At 46.2% G+C, this 17,479-nt stretch overlaps 1 long non-coding RNA gene across 1 annotated transcript; it reads right to left on the bottom strand.

Annotated features, from left to right (window-relative positions):
- Nucleotides 1-5,699: 5,699 nt before the first annotated feature.
- On the bottom strand, nt 5,700-11,434 carry LOC130861558 (uncharacterized). The gene is made up of 4 exons (XR_009055592.1): nt 11,351-11,434; nt 10,085-10,143; nt 9,338-9,474; nt 5,700-5,972 (listed from the first exon to the last, which is right to left on the bottom strand). It is a non-coding gene; the product is annotated as an uncharacterized LOC130861558 (long non-coding RNA).
- Nucleotides 11,435-17,479: the final 6,045 nt, after the last annotated feature.

Here is a 17,479-nt window from a genome sequence, read left to right as displayed (position 1 = left end):
GCACTTCCCCTGCAGAGGGCTCAGGTTCAATCCCTGTTCAGAGAACTAAGATCCTAAATGCCACGTGGTGCAGCAAAAAAAAAAAAAATCTATTTACTATCACATTGGAAAAAGACAGCTGGATTCTCATATCTGTGTCTGCCTTCACTCTGTTGGGATATGCTGATTTGGTTGAAGTACATGAAGAAAATTTAGCCTCACACAGATAGAAAGCTGGAAAAGAAAGGAGTTTTAGTAGCCTTTTCAGATAATTGTGGTTATTCTTCTTTGATACTACACCAACGCTCAAAACGTGGTAGTTTTTTTTGAAGGTTAGCTGAAACATAGAGTCTGAGATGATATCAGTGCACTTTTTGTGTTCTATCACATTAAAATGCATTGATCTATCTTGCACTTTGAAAGGGTCTTTTACCGACCTGTGGTTTTGTAAATCATGTGTTGGTCTTTTCAAAAATATTGGTTCATTGACTTATACAGATCTTGCAAATGTTGACATCTTATTCTACAATATGAAAAAATGTATAACATTCATAATTACTGCCACCAGTTTCAACACAGATATCTGGCAATATTGGGGAGCTGTGAAGCTAAAGGTGGCAGATACAAGTTTTCCAAAATTGTATGTTTTGCCTGAAGGCTTAGAATTTTATCAACGGCAACAAATTCTGTCAGTTTGGTGTCACTGCCTTGATTCACAGTAAGAGCCACTTTTTTTTTTTTTGCATCATTGGTGCAATGTCATCACAGTGAAAAAGGCAAATATTGTCTCAGTATTACTATGAAAACAATCATGGACCTCCTGAAAGGGCTTTGGGATCCCCCAGGGGCCACCAGAATACACTTGGAGAACTGCTGCACTATTCATTTTTCCATTAGCTTGTTCGTCTTTGTCTCACTGATTTAAGAAACCTTTTTATTGAACTCAGATTAACCCTAGCATTCTGCATGTGATGGAAATATTATCATTTGTATTTGGTGGGGGAGGAGGTTGGGAAAAGAGGTGTATGTGTTTATACAGCTGAATCTTTTTCATTTTATTTATTTTTATTTATTTATTTTTGGCCATGCCTCGCAGCTTGTGGGATCTTAGTTCCCCAACCAGGGATTGAACCCGGGCCCTGGACAGTGAAAGTAGGGTCCTACCCACTGGACCACCAAGGAATTCCCTATACAGATGCATTTAATGGTCTTTTCCGATTTGAGTTTCTTTGTTTTTTAAAATTAACCTAAGCAAGTTTTTCCCATACTGACTTGAATAAATAGTGGATAATTTCTGTATTAGTTTGTCAGAGATGCTGAACAAAGTATCACAAACTGAGTGAGTGGCTTAAACAACCAAACTTAGTATCTAGTAGTTCTGGAAACCAGAAGTTTGAGGTCAAGATGTGAACAGGATGGTTCCTTCTGAGGGCTGGGAAGGAGAATCTGTGGCAGGCTCTCTCCTTGGCTTCTAGATGCATTACCCTGATCTCTGCTTTTATCTTCACACTGTGTTCTCCCCATGTGCATTTCTGTTCCCAAATTTCCCCTTTTTATCCAAAAGGACACCTGTCATTTGGATTGGGTCCAGTGTAATGACTTCACCTAACTCAATCATCTGCAAAGACCCTGTTTCTAAAGAAGGTAAGATTCACAGGCACTGGGGATTAGGACTTGAACTTCTATGAGGGGCAGGGACACAATTCAACTCACAGCATTTGCTTTTACTTTTTTCTAGTGGTTTGATAAATTCCCACTTTGCACTTGATTCTCTCACATTTGGGAACGTATTTATTTTTTAAATATATTGCTAAATTGTTTCAAAATACTGATACTGCTTAAGAACCTGTCTATAATTTTAACTGATAGAAAATTAAGTTTCTCATTGCCCCCTGACCAGGGCTCAAACCCTGCAGTGGAAGATGGAAGCGTGGAGTCTTAACCACTGGACCACCAGGGAAGTCCCGGAATTTATTTATTTAACAAATGTGTGTCCAATAGCTACTATTTACTCTGCGCTGTGAACTTGGGAACCTCAGTGAACAAAATAAAGATCCTGCCCTCTAGGAGCCCATATTGTGGGGTGATGGAGGAGACATTAAAAAGTAGATATAAGTGGGACTTCCTAGGTGGCGCAGTGGGTAAGAATCTGCCTGCCAACGCAGGGGACACGGGTTCAAGCCCTGCTCCAGGAAGATACCGCATGCCGTGGAGCAACTAAGCCCGTGTGCCACAACTATTGAGGCTGCGCTCTAGAGCCCGTGAGCCACAACTATTGAGCCCATGTGATTGAGCCCATGTGCCGCAACTACTGAAACCCACGTGCGTAGAGCTCGTGCTCTGCAATAAGAGAGGCCACCGCAATGAGAAGCCCACGCACCACAACGAAGAGTAGCCCTTGCTCACCACAACTAGAGAAAGCCCCTGTGCAGCAACAAAGAGCCAACACAGCCAATAAAATAAATAAATAAATTTATTTAAAAAAATGTAGATATAAGTGATCAAGTTATATAGTTTGTTTAAAGTTCTGTAACTTGCTGTATAGCAATAATCTGTGATATCTGAGGGAATGTTTTGGATGATGGAATGTTCCATTTCTTGATTGCAGGGGTTGTTATATTTGTCTATGGCAATTGCACATTTCAAAAGGGAAAATTTTATTCTATGTCAACTGTACTTCAAGAAAATTGATTTTGTAAAAAGTGTTGTGAAAAAAAAAGGTGAAAGAAAGAAAGAGAAGGAGGGAGGGAGGGAGGAAGGAAGAGAGAAAGGGGAGGGATCGAACGGGGCCCTGCAATTAGTATTGAGATTTATATTGGAATGGGATGGAGTAAGGATGTCACCCGCATTCTTCGGATAGCCGGCCATCTGTCAGGTCATCAGTGAGGAATCCTCCCTTCCCAGTCGCCACCTCCGCCTCGCCACTGCTACCCCTGCAGAAGGCACTTTAGAGCTGATGTCCAAGTTTCAAAGGGCCTGGGTGGGCGTCCGGGGTCCGCGGGGTCAGACGGCGTCCGCGCGCGCTCCCTCCCGGCCACCAGGAGCATCAGCCGCAGAGTGTCCGCGGGCGGGAAACGTGGATACGGACCATGATCTGCTCTCCACGTTGACCCAGGGCAAGCACAGAGGTTGTGTGCACAAGGGTGAAGGGGTGTTTTGTTTGTCTGGCCTCCTCTCCCCCACACCCCGTTACCGAATAACTAGAAGACCCCCGGTTTATCCTTCTGATATAGTTGTTTCATCGCAATTTCACTCCTTGGCCTATCCTGACGCGACACGGATTTAGCTTTTTGAGTTATTTATAACAGTGAAACAAATATGACGTGACTCAGATGTCCATCTAATGATAAATGGATAAATAAATGCGGAGTATCCCTGCAAGGCAATGTTATTCAGCCATAATAAGGGAGAAAATACAGATCCCTGCTACACTGCGGAGGAACCCAGGAGACATTACTGCTGGGTGAAAGAAGCCAGACACGAAAGGACAAACCCTGCATAATTCCATTTCTGTGAAATGCCCAAGGCAAATCCATAGAGACAGAAAGTAGATTAGTGACGGTGTGTGTGTGGGGGTGCGGTTGGGGGAGATGGGGAGTGACTGCTAAAAGGGGACTGGGTTCCTTTTGCGGCAAGACAACATTCTGTGATTAGATAATGGTGATGGTTACACAGAGTTTTAAATATACTAAAAGCCACAAAATTGTACGCTCTAAAATGGTGAATATGGGGAGTTCCCTGGTGGTCTAGTGATTAGGATTCCGGGCTTTCACTGCAGTGGTGGTGGTTCAATCCCTGGTTGGGGAATTGAGACCCACAAGCCCCCAGAAAAAAAGCCAAAATATAAATAAAATGAAATAAAGTAAAGTAAAATTGTTTAAAGAAAAAATGGTGAATATTATGGCATGAGAATTAAATCAGTTAAAAAAGAAAAAATTGTGGGAGTTTGGAATTAGCAGATGCTAGCTGTTATATACAGAATGGATAAACAAGGTCCTACTGTATAGCACAGGGAATATCCTGAATATATTGAATATCCTGTAGTAAGCCATAATGGAAAAGAATATGAAAAAAATGTGTATATATATTTGTATATATATAAAACTGAATCACTTTGCTGTACAGCAGAAATTAACACAGCATTGTAAATCAACTATACTTCAATAAAATAAATTTTTAAAAAACGAAATGGAATTCCAGTGGTTAGAATTTTGCAATTTCACTGCTGAGGGCCCTGGGTTCAGTCCCTGGTTGGGGAATTAAGATTCTACAAACTGTGAGGCTAAAACAAACATAAAAAATGAAGGATCAAGAAGTAGCAGAGGGACTTCCCTGGTGGTGCAGTAGTTAAGAATCTGCCTGCCAATGCAGGGGACACAGGTTCAATCCCTGGTCCGGGAAGATCCCACATGCCTCAGAGAAATTAAGCCCCTGTGCCACAACTACTGAGACTGTGAGCCACAACTATTGAGCCCATGTGCCACAACTACTGAAGCCTGCACGCCTAGAGCCCGTGCTCCACAACAAGAGAAACCACCACAATGAGAAGCTTGCACACAACAAAGAGTAGCCCCCACTTGCCACAACTAGAGAAAGCCCCTGCACAGCAACGAAGACCCAACGCAGCCAATAAACAAATAAATATTTTTAGAAAAAGAAGTGGCAGATATATTAAAACTGCTCTCTCAAGAATGGTTTGTATATCCATAATTTCATTTACTTTATATAATTTCATTTTAAATACGAAAAAGTAAAACTAAAATATCTTTTGTTCTTTGGTTCTAGACACGCATTTTCTGCCTATTTTCATAACCTCTTTCACATTAAAATTTTTGTTTAAACAATGCTTGCAAAGATACTGATATATTTTGTACTGATCCTGCCCTCCTTGGCGTTAGTGGATACTGGCTTTGCTGTGTGTACATTTTTCAATCAGATGGCATAAGTGTTGAAGTGGCTTTAACATAGGTGAGGAAGGGGTGTGTACTGCAGCGGGTGTGCTGTCAGAATCAGATTACAAATGTGCCTTATGCTTAGGTGCGTGTATCCACAAGAGATGCTGGTTCTCATTTCTAAAGTATTCAATTAAAAAAAAAAAAGGTATTCAGTTTCAGTTTCAATCCTGGGATAAATACAGCTTGAAACTTTTTTTTTAGTAGCTTGAAAATTTGTTTAAAACTTTTAAACCATTTTTTAAATTAAAGTAGTTAATTTACAATGTTGTGTTAGTTTCAGGTATACAGCAAAGTGATTCAGTCATACATATATATGTGTATATATATATACATATATATATTCTTTTTCAGATTCTTTTCCATTATAGGTTATTAGAAGATATTTAATATAGTTCCCTGTGCTATACAGTAGGTTGTTTTTAGTAGCTTGAAACTTAGCCAAGCTATTGTATTTTTTGTAGGACTGAGCCCTTAACCTGTGGGGTCTGTGCTAAGTACCACCAGTGTCAGAATTGAGTTAAATCATAGAAATTTCAGTTGGTACCCACAGGAAATTGGAAAATTGGTGGGCGTGGAAAATCCCACACATTCGGTGTGAGAAGTGTTGGTATGTGACTGTGAGTGGAGAAGAGGAAAAGCAGGGTGTTTTTCCCTTCTCAGGACTTCAGGGCACAGAGGCCCCAAAGAGACCCTTGGAGCTGAGAGGTGGCCCAAGCCAGACAGCTCTGGCAAGGGCCAGGTGGGTGCTGGTTGGAGGCTGGGAGGGCCCAGGGCTGCTAGGGTTTGAGCTGGGCCACAAAGGGCCCAGAATCCTGGGATTCAGAGCCCAGTTCTGGAAAAGAGTCAAGCACACAGTAGGCACTCAATACAGGTGTATTCAATGACATTTTTTTTGCCTATAAGTTGATTTTGTTCATACCCCAAAGGTAAAATGTTTCCTCACAGCATTCCCATCCCCAGGAAGCTGGGCTCTCCCAACTGTAGGGGGCTTGGAGAGGATGCTTGCCAATACTTCTTAGGGTTTGTGTTCATTCTGACCTGGAAAAGAAGAGGGCGGGGAGATAGGATCAAGATGGCGGAGTAGGAGGACGTGCACTCACTCCCTCTTGCAAGAGCACCAGAATTACAACTAACTGCTGAACAATCATCAACAGAAAGACACTGGAACTCACCAAAAAAGACACCCCACATCCAGAGACAAAGGAGAAGCTGCAGTGAGACGGTAGGAGGGGTGCAATTGTGTTAAAATCAAATCCCATAAATGCTGGGTAGGTGACTCACAAACTGGAGAACAATTATACTGCAGAAGTCCACCCACTAAAGTGAGGGTTACGAGCCCCACGTCAGGCTTCCCAACCTGGGAGTCCAGCAACAGGAGGAGGAATCCCCAGAGAATCAGACTTTGAAAGCCAGCAGGATTTGATTGCAGGACCTCCACAGGACTGGGGGAAACAGAGACTCCACTCTTGGAGGGCACACAAAAAAGTGTGCTCACCAGGATCCTGGGGGAAGGAGCGGTGACCCCATAGGAGACTGAACCAGACCTACCTGCTGGTGTTGGAGGGTTGCCTGCAGAGGTGGTGGGCAGCTGTGGCTCGCTGAGGAGACGGGGGCACTGGTGGCAGGGGTTCTGGGGAGTGCTCATTGGCATGAGCCCTCCCAGAGTCCGCCATTAGCCCCACCAAAGAGGCTGTGGCTCCAGCACTAGGTGGCCTCAGGCCAAACAACCAACAGGGTGGGAACACAGCCCCACCCACTGGCAGACAAGCAGATTAAAGTTTTACTGAGCTCTGCCCACCCAGCCCTACCCACCATCAGTTCCTCCCATCAGGAAGCATGCAGGAGCCTCCTAGATAGCTTCTCCCACAAGAGGGCAGACAGCAGTATCAAGCAGTATCAGCAGTATTTCGTCTTGCAGAACTGAAAACCACAGCCACAGAAAGATACAGAAAATGAAAAAGCAGAGGACTTTGTACTAGATGAAGGGACAGGATAAAACACCAGAAAAACAACTAAATGAAGAGGAGATAGGCACCCTTCCAGAAAAAGAATTCAGAATAATGATGGTGAAGATGATCCAGGACTTTGAAAAAAGACTGGATGCAAAGACTGAAAAGTTTACCAAAGACCTAGAAGAATTAAAGAGCAAACAAACAGAGATATGCAACACAATAACTGAAATGAAAAATACACTAGAAGGAACCAACAGCAGATTAACGGAGGCAGAAGGGCGAATAAGTGACCTGGAGGACAGAATGGTGATAATCACTGATGTGGAAAAGAATAAAGAAAAAAGAATGAAAAGAACTGAAGACAGCCTAAGAGACCTCTGGGACAATGTTAAATGCACCAACATTCACATTATAGGGGTCCCAGAAGGAGAAGAGAGAGAAAGGACCCAAGAAAATATTGGAAGAGATTATAGTCAAAAAATTCCCTAACATGGGAAAGGAAACAGCTACCCAAACCCAGAAAGCACAGAGAGTTCCAGGCAGGATAAACCCAAGGAGAAACACACCAAGACATATAGTAGTCAAATTCACAAAAATGAAAGACAGAGAAAAGTTATTAAAAGCAACAAGGGACAAATAATATACAAGGGAACACCCATAAGGTTAACAGCTGATTTCTCAGCAGAAACTCTGCAAGCCAGAAAGGAGTGGCACAATATATTTAAAGTGATGAAGGCGAAGAACCTACAACCAAGAATACTCTACCCAGCAAGGATCTCATTCAGATTTGATGGAGAAATCAAAAGCTTTACAGACAAGCAACAGCTAAGAGCATTCAGCACCACCAAACCAGTCCTACAACAAATGTTAAAGGAACTTCTCTAAGCGGGAAACATAAGAGAAGAAAAGGACCTACAAATACAAAGCAAAACAATTAAGAAAATGGTAATAGGAACATACATATCAATAATTACCTTGAATGTAAATGGATTAAATGCACCAACCAAAAGACACAGACTGGCTGAATGGATACAAAAACAAGACCTATATATATGCTATCTACAAGGGACCCACTTCAGACCTAGGGACACATGCAGACGGAAAGTGAGGGGATGGAAAAAGATATTCCGTGCAAATGGAAATCAAAAGAAGCTGGAGTAGCAATACTCATATCAGATAAAATAGACTTTAAAGTAAAAAATGTTACAAGAGACAAGAAAGGACATTACATAAAGATCAAGGGATCCATCCAAGAAGAGGAGATAATAATTATAAATATATGTGCACCCAATATAGGAGCACCTCAATACATAAGGCAAATGCTAATAACTATGAAAGAGGAAATCGACAGTAACACAATAATAGTGGGGGACTTTACCACCCCACTTACACCAAAGGACAGATCATCCAGACAGAAAATTAATAAGGAAACACAAGCTTTAAATTACACAATAAATCAGCTTGATTTAATAGATATCTATAGGACATTACATCCAAAAACAGCAGCTTACACATTCTTCTCAAGTGCACATGGAACATTCTCCAGGATAGATCACATTTTGGGTCATAAATCAAGCTTTGGTAAATTCAAGAAAATTGAAATTGTATCAAGCATCTTTTCCGATCACAGCGCTATGAGATTAGAAATCAATTACTGGAAAAAAACTGTAAAAAACACAAACACATGGAGCCTAAACAATACGCTACTAAATAACCAAGAGATCACTGAAGAAATCAAAGAGGAAATCAAAAAATACCTAGAGACAAATGACAATGAAAACACAACGATCCAAAACCTATGGGATGCAGCAAAGGCAGTTCTAAGAGGGTAGTTGATAGCAATACGATCCTACCTCAAGAAACAAGAAAAATCCCAAATAAACAATCTAACCTTACACCTAAAGAAACTAGAGAAAGAAGAGAAAACAAAACCCAAAGTTAGTAGACAAACTGGGACATTTGTAGAGACATGGATGGACCTAGAGACTGTAATACAGAGTAAAATGAGTCAGAAAGAGAAAAATATCGTATATTAACACACATATGTGTACTATGGAAAAATGGTACAAATCAACTGGTTTGCAAGGCAGAAATAGAGACACAGATGTAGAGAACAAACATATGGACACCAAGTGGGGAAAGCGGGGAGGGTTGGAGGGGGAATGAATTGGGAGATTGGGATACCAGATTGTACAGTCTAAATATATGCTGTTTATTGTCTGCTAACTGTATCTCAATAAAAGTTCTTAAAAAGAGAGAGAGAGAGAAGAGGGTGGGGTCAGCTGGGGCACAGAACTGACCATGGGAAGAGGACAAGGGCAGCCAGTTGGGTGGGGCCACCAGGCCTCCAGCCCAAGGGAGGGAATCCCACTACCGTCTCCCAACCTCACCTGTGCCTCCCCCAAACCATGCCCAGGCCTCCTTCTTACTCAGGCATTCCCTGACCCCTACCTCCATTCATTGCGGGAACTTGGGCTTGCTCTGCTCCTCCTCCAGGTGTAAAAGGCCATCCCAGCAAGCACTATTATCGCAGCTGGCCACACCGCAGACCCCGAAGCCATTAATCTCAGAGACAGAGGAAGCACACGCTATATGGGGGAAAATAGGGTAGGGTGACCTGAGTGACCCCAGGGTGACCCCACAGGATGGAGACAGTGAGGGGACTGTGGGGCTCCGGGTCCCAGGCTGACAGGGGGCAGGAACCAGGAAAAACACAGGGACACTCGAGATGCCCCCCACCCCCAGCTGAGCAGAAAGAATGGGCTCCAAGGCAGATGCCAGCCTTGCCCCACCCTCTGCAGTGACACTCTGGTGGCCTCAGGGCAGTGACTTGGCAGCTCATGGAGTTGGTACCCTCCGCCCCCTGGGCTGGTGGGAGGAAGCAAGTGGACATGCCGCGGCACCTGGGACAGGGCTGGCTGGGGGGGCCGCTGCTGGGTGAGCCAGGTACGCACTCCAGAGTCTGGAGGGAGGGGGTCCCTCTGGCTCTTCAAGCACGGTTCCAGCCAGGCCTGGACTCCTGGCAGGGGGTGGAGGCTGAGGGGTTCCTCAGGTCAGGGGAAGCAGTCCCACCCCCCAACTCAGGTCCCTGGAGCCTTTATTTGTCCTGGAAAGAACCAGGGTCCTGCTCTTGTCCTGGTAGCTGGTGGCTGGGCCTGGTCAGGCCTGGCTGGTTGCAAGGGGGGACTCGTTTCTCACCATGCTGATGCTCATTGCAGTGGGTACCTCTCCTGGCATTTTCTCAAGGTTTATCACCCCTGTGGTGGAAAGGGGGACACCCCTAGTCATCTTCCTTCCCACACACTCTGATTCCCCCAAGACCCCCAGGACCCCCTCACCAGAGTCCAAGGCCAGGTCCCAACCTCATAGGGACCCCTTCTGGAGGGGGTCAGCCGGGCAAGAAACCCAAATGCCTCTTGCCCTGGAGTCTACGGGGCTGCTCCAGGCACCTTCTCCCTGGGGGTCTGGGGAGGTCCTAGAGCTCCGCTGGGTCTTGGGCTCAGGAGTCCTTCTGCAGGCCTGGGGATGCTCACATCCCCCTCAGGACTCTGGGCTGGGGGTCCATTGCCTCCTGGGCTCCCCTCAGCCCTGCCGAGCTACCTTCCCCAGCAGCACGGGGACCACACCCCAGGGGTTCCCTCCACCCACCCCACATCCTTGCTCTGCCAGGGGCCCCGGGTCTCTGTGGTTCTGGTTTCTGATTTTGACAGGGGAGGCAGCAGCAGAAGGCTGGAGCTGAGAGGAGGAGGTCATGTGTCCTGCCTTGCCCTCCTCTGCCAGTGGCTGTTCTGCTCCTGGCCTCACCCCTTCCAGGCTACAGCTCTGGCTGGACTCCTCCCAGGGCCCCTTCAGGCCTATGGTTGGTGACTGCTTCCCCTGGGGTCAGCCCTCATGGCTACCTGTAACCTGACCCACCTCAGGAAACTGCCCGTCTCCTGGAGGAGCTCCTGCAGCCACTGGTCTGGCTCCCTCCCCTCTGACCGTCCTCCTCAGCCTCCTCCAGCTGCCCCCTCCACCTTGTAGCCCAGGCTTGGCCACTGGGTCCCTCTCCTCTGCTTCCCGCATCGTCTGGGAACACCCACCAGCAGCCCTCTGACCCCCCCACCTCCGCTTTCCTGGACACCAGGCAATTTCCTTCCACCCGCTCAGGATCCTAGCACCCCCTCCCCCATCTCACTGCTCCCAGCAGGATCCTCTGGTCCTGAGAACCTGCCGCGGGCCCGTGGGACAAGCCTGGAGCTGACCTGAGGGGGATGGTCCGCTGGCAGGTGACAGTGGGGTGGGGGCTGGGTCACCCTAGGGATTGCTGGGTGGGGAGAAAGGAGCAGCTTGGCGCCCTCCTCCCCTCCCCCACCCACACTCCCTACCCAACTCCCCCCACCCCCTAGCCAGTCCAAAGTTACCCCCACAACTTGGTGGAGCAGCTCTCCTGTCTGGGTCCCCTGCCTGGCACCGTGTCCTCACCTTTTGAAGGGAGCCAAGTTGTCTCCTCTCCAGCTCTCAGCCTCTAGCTAGGTCAGGACAGGAAAGGGACTTGGGTGTGCTATTTAATGGCTCCTCCTTCCTGTGCCGTCATGATGGCTTCTTAGAAAAGCAGTGGCTTCACTGAAACCATGTGACATTTTTCTGAGGTATACGTTTCATTTTTCCTTTTGCCTGCTTTGCAATAAAAGCATTTAATATGCAACTAGGACTTCCCTGGTGGCACGGTAGTTAAGAATCCGCCTGCCAATGCAGTGACACGGGTTCGAGCCCTGCTCTGGGAAGATTCCACACGCCACAGAGCAACTAAGCCCGTGAGCCACAACTATTGAGCCCGTGTGCTGCAACTATTGAAGCCCACGCACCTAGAGCCCGTGCTCTGCAACAAGAGAAGCCACTACAATGAGGAGACCATGCACCACAATGAAGAGTAGCCCCGGCTCGCAGCAACTAGAGAAAGCCTGTGTGCAGCGACAAAGACCCAGTGCAGTCAATAAATTAAATACATACATACATACATAAATTTAATAAAATAAAATAAAATAAAATGTACCTAGTTGTGAGACAACTAAGGGCTCCATGGGTGCTGGTGATGGGGAGAGGGAGTGCCCAGCGCCTGGGCAGGCTTCCCACTTGGCTGATAGAGGGGGAATGTAGAGGCGCTGGGCCACTGGCTACAGGAAGCGGGAGCAAAGACTCCACAATTTTGAGCCCTTCAGAGAGGAGGCTGAGCTTCTTGCGTAAGCACAGCTTCAAGTCCAGCCCCTATGTCCAATCCCTGCCCACTCAGTCTGCAGCCACCAGCTCGCACTTATTAGAATCCCTGGAGCCAACATTTTTGGCAGGAGATGCTTACCCTGGGAGCTCACAGCTGGGAGCCTTCAGTCCTGGGAGACTTCCTGGAGGAGGCGACACTTGGGCTTTGGAGGGCAGTGACAAAGGGGTATCCTGGGGAGGGCTAGCAGGAGGGAGCCTGAGGCTTCCTGGGGACAGGTCCTGCAGGGGGAGGCCCGGGGTCCCAAACACATACAAAATGCCACTCATCTTACCATCTGCCGTCCACCATCCATCACCCCTTTATTTCTGCATCTACCTACCTACCTTTGTGGATAATGCAGCCTGCCTGATACGTGTCCCTTGAGAATCAGGAGAATAGAGTCCCTCTTTCAATGTGAGGTTGTTTCACAGTTACTTTAATATACTATAGGTTGGGGCATTTAGATTTTTCCCATTTTTTTTTCGAATTATAAATTTGTGCCAACACTATGCACGCACAGATGTCGCCTTCTGACCTTCAGCTGGCACGGCGCTCTGTGGCCTCTCCAGGGAGCAGCTCCCACCAAGGCTCTGGGGGTTCTGCAGTGTGGGATACCAGTTGGGGGAGCATCACTGTATATTTTTATAAAATATGTTTATATTTTATAATTTTTAAGTGATGGGATTTTGGTTGGTTGATATTTTACTTTTCAGTGTTTGGGGTTTTTTCCTCAGTATTTTTAAAAATAAAAAAGTGCAGGGGAATTCCCTGGCAGTCCAGTGGTTGAGACTCCACGTTTCCAATGTAGGGGACTCGGGTTTGATCCCTGGTAGGGGCACTAAGATTCTGCATGCCATGCAGCACGGCCAAAAATTTAAAAAAAAAGAAAGCGCCAAGTTTGGCAGTCATAATTCATCTGAATTTTCATAAAGCCTCAACTGCTAACCTCTCCAAAGAGACTAAATATGCAATCTGAAGAAAATAAAGTTAGTGCTTTAAAAGCTCTAGAAACCCCGAAATTACAGAGAGCATCCACCTCAAGAAGGAAGGGGTGGGGAGCACAGTGCCAACCTGGGCCAGCATGTGTTGTGCAGTGGCTGCTGTCTACAGGGAAGGAGGTGGTGCTGGTGAAGTCTTGGGACCAGAACCATCCTTATTGCCCATGGAAGGCCTTCCCTTATCAGGGTCCTGTCTGGGGCAGAAGATCAGAGGTATCTTCCAGGGGCTCTGATCCGAGGCTTTTTAAGGGGCCAAGTGCTGCTGGGAGGCTGCTTGGGCAGATGCTCTGCGTGGTGTGTGCCCCACCCCCCACCTGAGCTGAGGGCACCTGGTCCCAGCCAGGCCATCGAGCCCACATAGGGCCTGGAAGCTACCAGGCCTGGCTGGGACCGTGCCCACAGACCTGTAGGAGGGGGTGGGCTGGGACTGGGGCCTCCAGATCAAAAGACCCATGTTGGAAACCCTCACAGGTGGCCCAGCACACCTCAACATCAGCCCTGGGAGCTGCCCTCCTGCTGTGGCCTGATCTCCCTCTTGGTAGGTAGGGAGAGATCCTTTTCTAGACCTCCTGCCCTCGCACCCCACTTACACCCTCCTTAGCCCTATTGCCTATTATTTATTTGTTTACCGTCTGTATTGCCTTGTGGGCCAGCAGCTCTAGGATCCCCCCTATCTGGAAATCAAGAGGTGGAGGTGGGGAGAGGCTCCACTCACCCCTGCCCCAGGGGTCACCAGCACTTCAGGCTCTGTTGGCCCAGTGGCCTAAGTTCCAGAAGGAGGAGTGCTTCCACTGGGGCCTTGTGAGGGGGCCTGGGAACCAGAGGTCGAAGGCACTGGCAAGACCTGTCTGCCTTGGGGAACAAGCAGACGCAGGTGTGCACGTTGATTCTTCACGTAGAAGGAAAAGAGGCTACAGAAAGGCCCAGTTCTGAGAGGCCCTATTAAGGAGTTTTAGAGTTTATCCTGAAGGCATTTGGGAGAGCTTTAAGCATTTCAGAAGGTTGCATTTTAGAAATCTTAATCTGATGAGATAGATGCTAAAATATTAACTGCGGTTGTTTCTAGGGGCAGGGAATTGCCTCTGTGCAGTTTGACTTTCCACTTATCTGTATTTCTCCTTTTCTACATTGACTACAGCTTACCAATATGGATGAGTTTCCTGGGGCTGCCATAACAAATTGCCACAAATGGTGTGGCTCAAAACTACAGGAATTTGTCTCCCACAGTCTGGAGATCAGAAGTCCTAAATTGAGGTGTCACAGAGCCTCCCACTCTCCAGAGGCTCTGGGGGAGGAGCCTTCCAGCCTCTTCCAGCTTCTGGTGGTGGCTGGCATCCTTGGTTTGTGGCTGCACCACTCTAATCTCTGCCTCCATCTTCCCATGGCCTTCTCTCCTGTGTGTCTCTGTGTCTCCTCCTCCTATAAGGACACCCGTCACTGGATTGAAGACCCACTGTAAACTCATGGTAATTTCTTCTGGACAACCTTAACTGGCTGCCTCTGCAAAGCCCCTTATTCCAAATAAGGTCACATTCTGAGGTTCTGATGGACATGAAGTTTGGGGGGGGGGGGCACTATTCAACCCACTACACTGTAGGATACAAATAAAGTTTCAAAGGAAAATTATACAATCTTTTTGGAGGTCCCATGAAGATTGGAAGGGAAGCGCAGAGGCTGGAAGCCTGCAGAGGAGGTTGTCTCTGGAGTCCAGAAATGAAAACATTTGTCCACACAGAAATTTGCATACTAATGTTCATAGCAGCACTATTCATAATAGCCAAAATGTGGAAACAACTCAAATGTCCATCAATGAATGCATGGGTAAAGAAAATGTGGTATATAGTGGTATATATACATTCAATGGGATATTATTCAGCAATAAAAAAGAATGAAATTCTGATAAATGCTACAATATAAACCTTAAAAACATTATGCTAAGTACAATAAGCCAGATACAAAAGGACAGATATTTTATGATTCTACCCTATGAGTGCTGGGCTGTACACAGCAGGCCTACAAGGCCTGCACTTGCCCAGATTTAAGAACAAAGAAACAGCCTGGAGTAATGAACAGAGATATGGTTTAATAGATGTGGGGATCTTACATGTCTGAAGCAAGGTTCTGGAGCAACTCCCCACCCTGTGCAGCTGATGGTGGGCAGGACATAGTGGCAGTCTTTGCTGGCTGGGGAGGTGGATCCAGTTAGAGGGGCACACCCCTCACCACCCCTTTGATAAGAATAATCACTAGCTGGGTCCTGGGGCAAGTATGTAGGAAGGTCAGTCATGTGTTAAGATATAGGTAAAGCAGGCACTGGTTGGGCAGGGGAATGTACAGAGAGCAAGAGAACAGCCCCCTTGAGTGGCCTGACCATACAATGAGGTACTAGAATAGGCAAATTCATAGAGACAGAAAACAGAATAGAGGTTACTAGGGTCTGGGGACACGGGGGAGTGAGGAGTTATTGTTTAATGAGTCCAGAGTTTCAGTTTTGGGGGGGTGAAAAAGTTTTAGAAATGGATAGTGGTGATGGTTGCACAATATTGTGAATGTATTTAAATTAAAAAAATTATTTATTTATTTATTTATTTAGGCTGTGCCAGATCTTCACTGCAGCATGCAGGATCTCTAGCTGTGGCATGTAGACTCTTAGTTGTGGCATGCAGACTTCTTAGTAGCAGCAGGCCAACTCTTAGCTGCAGCCTGCATGCGGGGTCCAGGCCCCCTGCATTGGGAGGCTCAGAGTCTTAGCCACTGGACCACCAGGGAAGTCCCTGTGAATGTATTTAATGCCACTGAATTGTGCACTCAGAAATAGTTTAAATGGTAAATTTTATGTTTGTGCATTTTACCACACACAGAACTACTACACTGGAATATCATTTCTCACTTATCAGGTTAGAAAAATGGAAAAGCATAGCAATGTACTCTGTTGGTGAGACAGTGGGAAAGGAGGCCCTCTCATATTCTGCCACTGGGAATGCAAACTGGTATAACCCTTACTGAGAGGAATCTGTCCTTACTAACAAAACTATATTTGTCTTTACCTTTTGCCCTAGCAATCCCACTTCTAGGAATTTACCTTGAAGATATACCCCGCCAGCAATATGAAAATACATATGCACCTGGTTACTCACTGCAGCATGGTTTGTAATTACAAAACATTGGAAACAATTTAGAAACTATATATGAAAGAGTGGTTGAATAAAAGTCCATCCACACATCTCTGTGAACTGATGTGCAATGATTTCCAGGATATATTGCTAAGTGAAAAAAGTAAAGTGCAAAAGTGTACCTATAGTATGTTAAATGAGTCTAAGAATGCAACATGCATGATTTTGAATTTTCTTTTGCTATTAAGGACATTATCAGAACAACTGATAACACCTCTATCTAAGGTTTGTAGATTACAGTATTATTTCAGTGTTACTTTTCTTATTTTGAAAACTGTACTGTGGATATGTAAAGGAATTCATAGTTTTCCCCATAGGAAAAGGAGATTGTCATTGTCACAAGCATTAAATGCAGTGATTCACATACAGACTTTAGCACAAAATATTCAGTAAATATAGGGAAGAATACCATTGAGAACTTGGTATAGGAAAGGGTCTCACTGAAGGTGGTGGCTTTTAAGAAACCACCACCCTTATCCCTCAACCTCAGAAATACCAACGTATGCCCAGAAAAGACACAGGCTTTGTCACTTTGCCATAAATTACTCCAAGGGTATCCAGCTCACGGAAGCACTTGCCCAAGTTCAAGGAAGCAAGATTACAACATCCCGGGCACTGTAAGCCGAAGTTACAGCTCCTACACCAAGTGGTGGGTAGCCCAGTTCCAGCATCTGAGATGTTTATCCTTCCGCGGTTACCAAAAAAACCGAGTAACATCAAGTACAATCAAACTCAAATGGACCGCTCCTTAAGTGGCTGCCACATGCTGGGTCCTGTTGAGTGCGCAAGACCCCTGAGAAAACCAGGTCGGCTGAATGAGAACCCAAGTTCAGGTTGACATGTTGGCCTGCATGGAAGCCCAGCTTCTTCCACCTCTGCTCTGAGGGAGACTAAACTGGTTTTCAGGCCCAAAGAAAACGGACTTAAAAACATTAAGCTAAGAACATTCTGCAGAAGAGGTTAAAAACTTAAGTGTTTGTAATGTTCTTGTATATAATATGTCCCAGGTTTTGTAAGAGAAAATCGCATCCCTGCCTGACCACCTAACTCGGAGGTCAAAAAAAAAAAATCATTCCCCAGGGGCAGCCTGCGCGTGGAAGCTGCGAACACCACAGCCTGCTGGATCAGGCCCTTGGCCTGCTGCTGGGCTTTGGGGTAGTGGGGGTGTCTGCTGGCCGCGGTC

Source organism: Hippopotamus amphibius, chromosome 9 (assembly GCF_030028045.1).
Source record: "Hippopotamus amphibius kiboko isolate mHipAmp2 chromosome 9, mHipAmp2.hap2, whole genome shotgun sequence".
NCBI lineage: Eukaryota > Metazoa > Chordata > Mammalia > Artiodactyla > Hippopotamidae > Hippopotamus > Hippopotamus amphibius.
The sequence above is the reverse complement of the archived record's forward strand: the minus strand, read 5'-3'. Positions and strand labels throughout refer to the sequence as shown.